We start from the raw sequence: 8,629 nt of genomic DNA, 5'->3' as shown, positions 1-8,629 counted from the left end.
GTGACGATCCTCTGCCTCAGCGGAGGAGCCCCTGCTGCAAAGTTATAACTGGCCAATAAAAACAGTCAAAGCAATAATTTTAACGCAAGGAGCATGAGATTCCATTTTACCTGCAGGGTAATATTTGAGCTGGTGAGCTGGTCTCTCGGTGTCTCTGACTTCAGGAACTCAGGTCTATTTATATCCTAAACAGTAGTGACATGTGACGTATCAGGTTTAGGAGGCCTCTGTCCTTCCCAGGCGTCCCTCCCCGGATGCAGAGATCCAGCTTCCAGACCCCAACATGTGAGCAAATCCGGAGAAAAATAATCTTAGAGCAGGTACTGTTCAGAAAAGTAATACTGTGTTTTCTCCTGTGGGTGTTCTGAGGTGTGTATTTACACCCCGCAGGGCTGCAGTGAGTTGGAAATCTAATACTGTAATGTGGGGGCTGCAGAGGCTCAAGGTGAAGCCGGACTGTGGATTAGCACTGGGGGTGGGTTTTATGAAGGATTTGTCTCTTTCGGGGTAATTGTCCTGCCTTGGAAGGCCGCAGTGATCCTGCCTGGATCACTCCTAAACCCACTCCCCGCCAGGAAAACTGCTGATTCCCCTTAGTTTTAGCAGCTTTGCATAATGTTATGTATGGAAAGTTTGTTATACCACTTGTACTCACATTTTGCAAACTCTTTTTTATCAAGTGGTCCCGGTTTGTTGGCGATTGCGTGGTTTAGGAACAGCTCCACTGAGTTGTTTTAACAGGTGCAGGAAGCAGTGCTGAGGACGAGCGCAAGGGGGCAGCAGAATCCGAAACTGGGAGGACAGACATAGCCCCTGTTGACTCTGGCACAAGTGGTGGTGGGTTGACCCCCTCCACCAGACACAGGGACTTCAGTGAGATTAAGGAGGGGGTGAGTTTCGGATTTAACAGTATGCTGGAATTAATGTTGAGGTGCACGAGAGAGGCTTAAGGGGCATTGGAAAGGGACAGGAATGCAAATTTATAGGGTCAGTTTGTGAGAGAAAACACAAGATTTTGTAAAAATAGCCAACATTTTTGACGACTGTCAAAATGGGCCGAGGGAGAGTGTGTGCGTTTTTGTCGGTGCATATGTAAATATGTCTGGTGAAATCCGACAGTCATACCCGACTGAAAGCATTTGTGGCTAACTATTTAACAGAACGCACATTTTACTAGGTGGTGTAACACCCTAAACACCCCTCTGAAGCTACGCACCTACCAGACAACCCCTTGTTCCCCCTCACTCACAAAAGCTGCGGCTGCCCGTTTCTCACTCCTCCTGTCCGCATAGAAATACTTCAATCTAGGACAGTGGTTCCCAACCTTTTTACTTCTGTGGACCCCCACTTTATCATTAGTGGAACTCGGGGATGCCCACTGAATCATCATTGGAATCCGGGGACCCCCACTGAGTCATTACTGGAAGCATGAGACCTAATATGTCAATATTTGTTAATATTTTTTAATTTTTTAAGCAGTCGCGGACCCCTTGAGAAGGCTTTGCGGACCCACAGGGGTGCCCGGACCACAGGTTGTGAACCACTGATCTAGGAGATTTTCGCTTCTGCACACTGACTTCAGGTACTCCCCAAACGTCCCCTGGTTACACTAAAGAGCTGCACAAGAAGTATTTCTAAGTATCATCCTCTAAAGGCTTTGTGAATGTCTCCACCAGCGCCAGGTCATGCTCCTTGTGCAAATTACGCATTATGCATAGCAAGTGCCTTTGTGCAATGAGTGTTTTTTGCTTTTTTGTTGCTTTTTTCCCCATGGGGAAAATAATGAATAATTTCTCCAGGGTATGGCTACTCGCAAACATTTTTTCTGGGGCCAAAACGTTTGGTCCATGGTGTGACCACCGAGGGTTGACTTGATGCCAGCAGGGGGGGGCAGTGGCTGGGAAGTGAGGTGGGAATAGGGGAGTACATCTAGTGGCTCAATTTCACAATGTGAACCCAGAAAACCTAAGATTAATCCAGGCTCACCCACTTCACCAAATTGTGTGATCCATTCTATTGCTTTATTTCACTTCGCCTCCTTTTTTCTGCATTATCACATATTTAAAGTCCTCAAAGGACTTCAGGATGTGCGCTATACAAAACCTTCTCTTGGGCTGGATTTAATAAATTATAATGGTGTCCAAGAATAAAAGCAATCCAGGACAGCCAGATGGTTCATATAACAACTCATTTGCCTCTTAGTTCACTATTGGAATTTTTGCCGTGGTGGGGGCATTAATGTTTATATAGTCACGTTTGAAACCTGTCTCTTTTAAAAATAACTTCTCAATGCACTGATATAGTCTGATGTACTAAGGTGAAACACTTCAGCATCTTAATTAAATGCACTTTTTTAAAAATTTTGAATGGACTTTATCAGTCTGTTGTCTTTAAAAATGAAAGTGTTCTTCAAGTTAAGAGTGGTGCAGGGCATTTTCTGTGCTTCTTTTCTTTTGCCTCAGTTGGCCTGTAAATAAATGATTGCCCATTTATTCCACATCTTTCTGAATGTTATCCTCTATAAAGTAAGCTGCGGTCCAGGGCTGCTGTTCACTGGGATGCCACATATAGAGGTCATGAGCTGGCCATACTTGGAGCACCACCGCTCCACGGAAGCCCCTTTCTGCTACATCCTCTGAGGGTTGTATGTCGGAACAACGCATGCTTTTACAACAATGACTTTACTCTGCATATTTTACAACAAAAACATCTTAACCACCACGCCTTCCTTTCCCACTCATATCATTTTAACGACATGTCTTAGGGAAAGTGCTGGACTTTGGAGCGGTAAAATTTACTATTCCAATTCCAGTCTGTGCTACAGTAGGGAAAGTGTTGGACTTTAAAGTCCAGCGCTGCATTCCCTAAGGCATGTCATTGCAACAGCATGCGCGGTAGGGTTGCATTCGTTGTAACAGCCACGTTCTAACAGCAGAGCATGGTTCAGCCTTCGTGTTAAAGGCTGTTTTCCAGGAAAACTGGATATGAGAGGAATTCTGAATATCTATGAGCTCACACATTTTGAAGGGTAAGCACGCCTTGAAACAGCTGCTCCCCGCCGCTCAATAGTATTACATCCTTTTGAGTAATATTACACATGGAATTAAATGGTTTCCAAGTGCAAGGCACACTTGTCAATTCCCTGCAGTCAGCAGTCTGTTTTTGGCACATGCAAGTCAAACTTAAAGTTGTAAATGCTTTTTATAAAGGGGCCCAGTGGGTTTAGCTCAATGAGATGGTTCAATTTACTTGAATGGGTGGTGCCCTTTGTGCCTAGTCATCTGTGTGCATGGAGACTGCATCCTTTCTACCCATGTGAGTCTCGCTTTATGGGCATGCACATGAGCTATTATCAATAGGTGCAAGGATGCGATGGCCGATTCACCTGCATATCTAGGTCTTCATATGAGAGCAGATTTACATTTTTTTCCAGAATTTACAAAACTTAGACACTCAGGAAACCTTCACCAGTTACTGGATTGTAGACCTAAGCCTGCAAATTATTTGTTAATTCCAATATTTTTACGCATTGCCCCCCAAACATAACTGAATATATTGTACAAATATGCATGAAGGAATGTCATAACTTTTTGAGAATACTGTCTCCCCTGAGAGAAACCCCTTCTCCTAATCCCTCAGATTTGGGGGGTGTCACTTTCCTTCCCCGCCCAAAAAAGGTATCTGCATATGTTCTTGAGAGAAGTAAACAGCAGTGGCTGGTTTATGTTAACGGCAGGTGAGCAGATCGCGGGAGGGACACAATACTAATAACAAAAAAAGTAACAAAAAAAAGGCACTTACCTTCAGGCGTCTTCCTCGCGGCGTCCTCCTGCTTCTGGAAGCTCTAACGCGCGGGACCAGGAAACGCACCTAACCAATCCTGACGCTGCTTTCATGCTGATACCCAGCATGAAAGCAGCAACAGGATTGGTGGGAGCGGGCTCTCTGAGTGCTCACAAGAGGGCTGGAGGCCTGTGCTTTCTCAAACCCAGCTGTATTAAAACTGTAGGGTTAGAGATGTTTAAAGTCCGCATGTCCGGCTGGCTGTCGCAAGACGGCTGGCCAAAGGGACATGCGAAGTGCACAGCTCCCTGCTGCCACTCAGCAGCAATTGCCACCGCCACCTCCTGACACTCTGTTCAGGATGAGGCGCCGAAAAATAAAACAGTAATAAACAAAGTTTAGTAGCATTTTATTTTTCCGTTTTGGGGGCATTTTTTTGGCGGGGCAACGCTCCTCCGCTCACATATAGGGGCCACACCTACGCTCATACATACAAACACTCACAAAAGTACATGTACAAATTCACCATCATGCACTCACCAATTCCAGGGAAGAAAGGGGTCAGAGAGGAGTTTCAGAGAACACACACACTGATTTGTGGGTGTTCCCAAACCTTGAAAGAAACCGCACTCTGGAACTCCCACTTGCCAGAACTTGAGAGTGATGTACTCATGCACAACACTACATAAACGTGACAGTAATATTGTGCTGAACAAAATCATTTACGACAGAAAGGTCACTTTTCGTGAATACCCGCGTTTATAAATCAAGCAATTTACATGTTTAAATCTGATTTACATACACACATGGCTTTATGACTAGAGCTCTGTGTGTCTGTGTGCATGCACTATAGCAGTGGTTCCCAACCTTTTGACTTCTGTAGACCCCCACTTTATCATTACTGGAACTCGGGGAACCCCACTGAATCTTAATTCGAATCCAGGGACCCCCAACTGAGTCATTACTGAAAGATGGGGACACAATTTGTTAATATTTGTTAATTTTCTAAGCATTCGCAGACCACCTGAGGGTGCTTCGCGGAACCCAGGGGTCCCCAGACCACAGGTTGGGAACCACTTTACTATAAGATAGCCAACCATGCTGGCCTAGTCGGCACTTATTGTAGGTCACATGTTTGTGTCTGTCATGCGAGACCACACATACATGTGTGCCCAGAATCTCTGTCCACTACTGTAAAGAGATTTGCTACTAGGGTTGAACATTAACCTCGTCCTGACATTAAGTTGTCCTCCCATCCCTGTTAGTGTGCCCCTAGTTACTGTAACTAGGTAGTTTGCATATGCTGCCGAGAGATGCTTCTGCTTGTTCTCTCACTTTTTCTCCCCCTTCTACTGTTTTTTAATTATTTGCATTTTAACACGATTTTCACTTCTTTGTTCTCTCCACGTGATGCTGTTTTGAGACTTGTTAATTACATTTCTCAGTTCATAAATTTCATTTTATTACCGCTCCCCACTTGAATTTACAGTATATACAGCTATGTTCTTTACATTTTGTTTGGTGTTAAGTCTCCCTGAGTGACTGCAGCCCTGCTGTAGCCTTGGTCTCAGCCCTCGTCTTTTTTATCTGCCTGAAGGGAAAATAATTTATGTAAAGTTATTCATCATCTGCTACGGGCTAGAACAGTATCCAAACAAACACAGGGCTGTGCTTGTTAAAGCCATGGAGATTTCACCGGCAAATGACATCCGTCGCCAAAGGAGAGGAAGCCTGAATAGCGGCGGGCTAAATGGCAAATTGAAAGGTGGGGGGCGTTGGGGAGAGGGGAGAGCTAAGGGTTTTGCCGATTCAGGTCGCAGTGGGTGCTACACAAGGCCCCATCTTAAACTTTTTTTACTCATCTTTTTTTCACTTTCTCAGTTCGTACTGTAACTAATGTACTGATTATACTTTTTAAAACATTTTTTAGTAGTTGATTGAAATGTTTTTTATTAATCGTGCAAATAAAGTATTTCATGGTTCATAATTTCTCTCGAGACCCAATGACCATACTGCCACATACGTGGACCTCTTTCACACTCACACACACAATCATAATTGCATTAACACACATGTGACCATCGTGTTGTGTGCTCTGCAGAGAAGCCAAGTTCTCAGTGCTCTTGTAGCCGGGACACCTTTATGGCACTGTGACAGGCACTGTCGTGTACTCACACTATCTGACTCAACTTCAGAGTGGTCACTCGTATCCTGCATGAACACTTCCCCACACTCTGACCTCACCCAGACACCCAAAGGAAGCCAAAAGAGTCTTTTAGAACCTAATTAAAAGTTTCATCAAGATTGCGCCTGCCAAAAATAGTGCTGATTGGAAAAAAAGTGTTGGTACCACCCACTGGCAACCACCTGCTCAAATTAAGTAGTCAACGAAATTGTTTTTAAAAGACCATGGGCCTTATTTAGAATTTCGCAAAAGAACCACCCATCATATGTGGTGGGTATTGCGTCCACCATATTTCTAGTGCATTACAGTCTGTGACGCTTACAGCAGCCAGGATATCTGTGAGGTGACAGAGTATCCTTTCCGCCAAATTCTTAATTTGCCCTCATGTGTTTTCACCATGGGGCTAACTCCCGGGTTTACCCTAAAGGCCAACACCCCTTAACATTTTGTCCCCTGCAGATAGGGTAGATTCCATTCCTTGGGTCACTCCCAGGACAATTCCAGGAAGCTGGTCTACCTCGGTCCCTGCTCCATGGAAGTAACTTGTTTAGACCCGTAGAAGAATCAAACTTGGGCAACCAGCATGCAAAGCTCAGCGGACTTGTCTATGCTGATGTGCATCCACCGTCAGCCAACCTGAACCAAACCACTGACTACCAATGAGGACAGGCACCTAATTCATGAAAGCTTTCATGCTTTGGGTGCTTCTACTCATTGGTATTGAGGTTAACAGCTGGCATTTTGGATGAATTTAATATAGTCCATCCCTGCAGGTCTCACAGGTCCAACTAGATCCTTCACCACCTTCCAGACTGGACTCTTCAAAGCATCATAAATTCTTTCGTTCAAAAACAGCTTGTATAAGTAATGACTACAATGCAGATTATTAATGCAGATTTCTGCCATCGCCCTCCTCTCGCTATACCCTACATGATTTACAAATGAGATGTTTTAACAAATTACAGATTGGGTGTTTTAATAGCTGTAACCAGCATAAGATGTGCAAGAAAGACTTTCTAATCCTAAAAAATACTCCACACGGTACCTGCACAGTAAATCAGAGCAGCCAACTACTTTAACCTGATTGTGCTCTGCCTCTCGCACATCTTTCCTCCATCAAACTATTAAGTGCTACGGAAACAGCCTTAACAACGTTGTGCCTTTACAACGCGGCCTGAACCACGAATGCGTCTTTACAACGCATTCCTTTACCACTCAAGTCATTACAACGACTTGCCTTATGGAAAGTGTTGTTGGACTGATGTTGGACTTTAATTCCAACACTTTCCCTACTGTGGCGCTGACTGGAGGTGGAATAGTAAGCTATACTATTCCAAAGTCCAGCGCTTTCCCCAAGGCAAGTTGTTGTAATGACTTGCGTGGTAAAAGAATGCATTGCAGAGACGCATTCGTGGTTTGGGCCGCGTTCTTAAGGCAGGCGTGCTAAAGACCTGCGTTGTTCCGACACACAACCAGTGCTACGACCCAAGAAAAGATAAGAGCATCACATTGGTCACTCATGCACAGCATCAAAACGCTTTCCACATAGACCACATTATAAATAGGGTGCGTTTCATCGAAGCAGTATCCTTTGGGGTAGCGTGCTACCCATCCGATAATGGGCTTCAACTCCTTGTCGTGGGGTATGAATCACTTTACATAAAATTACAATGAGAATTACCCAGTAATGTGCCCAATGTGGATGTGCTGGCTCGTTCGCCTTCTCTCATACGCATTACCTCTCATGACCCAGTCCGTCCCAAAACTCCATGGGCGTGTAGCCCAGGGTTTGATGTCAGACGCTTAGGTGGGGAATCCAGTACAAGCCTCTGCGTTCAACCCCCTACCCTTATAGGTGACTGGGCATGGACTGCGGCCAAGCCCAGTGTGATGGGGGTACAGGGCCTGGCCTTCGGATGAGCCTTGGGCTTCAGTCCTGAGTGCCCCGGCTCCCATACAGCCTCACTGATGTCATTTTGTTATGTTTTCTGTGACATTGTGTGACGTCATGGGCAGTGTAGGAGGTGAGGGGAATTATGGTGTATTGCTCATGAAAACTGTTAAACTTTAGATAGTTTAGCAAGCTAACGTTTTCGTTAGAATTACATTTGTTTGTTGAACCAAAGTTCTCAAACTCACCTGTCAAGCTATTCTTATATGTATAGATTTTTTGCCTGTCTGAAGGCAACTCTTTGCACAAAAATCTGAAAAACTATTGAATGGCTTTACACCAAGCCACAAAATGGTCTACTATGCTTAAATTTCCGTTTGTTTTCTTTTTTTATCCCTTCTTTAGATTTGTCCCTCTTGGTAGATCTGCTTGAAGCTTGACAATTTGAAATAAGATGAATGTTTCAATTGTTGTAAAATTTACTGTAGGTTTGCTTCCTGTTGCCAATGTTCCTGTTCTTAGCAAATCATAAAAGTCCATTTCAGTGGAAATTGTGACTTCACATAGCTCCAGGGTTGCTTTTGCTGACTTTGTCAGCTTAAAAGTATTTGTATCCACGGTGTATTGAAATTACTTTCATGCGGTGCAGTGATGAAGGAAGCACATACTCTCTCCGATCAGGTAGTGGAGGTATTTATCAGTCCAGCAGTTTTCATTATACTGTATGATTGTTGTGTCAGTATGAGTGAGTATGAGACACAATGCATCGG

General features: G+C 44.3%; 1 protein-coding gene across 1 annotated transcript in view; it reads left to right on the top strand.

Moving 5' to 3' along the window:
* Positions 1 to 219: 219 nt before the first annotated feature.
* Positions 220 to 8,629, top strand: part of KBTBD12 (kelch repeat and BTB domain containing 12) — a 441,296-nt gene continuing 432,886 nt past the window's right edge. The window contains exon 1 of the mRNA XM_069206255.1: positions 220 to 320. The gene's annotated coding sequence lies outside the window, so the exon portion shown is untranslated. The remainder of the gene's footprint in view (positions 321 to 8,629) is intronic.

This window comes from Pleurodeles waltl, chromosome 9 (assembly GCF_031143425.1).
Source record: "Pleurodeles waltl isolate 20211129_DDA chromosome 9, aPleWal1.hap1.20221129, whole genome shotgun sequence".
Classification (NCBI taxonomy): domain Eukaryota; kingdom Metazoa; phylum Chordata; class Amphibia; order Caudata; family Salamandridae; genus Pleurodeles; species Pleurodeles waltl.
This window is presented reverse-complemented; position numbering and strand designations above follow the sequence as displayed.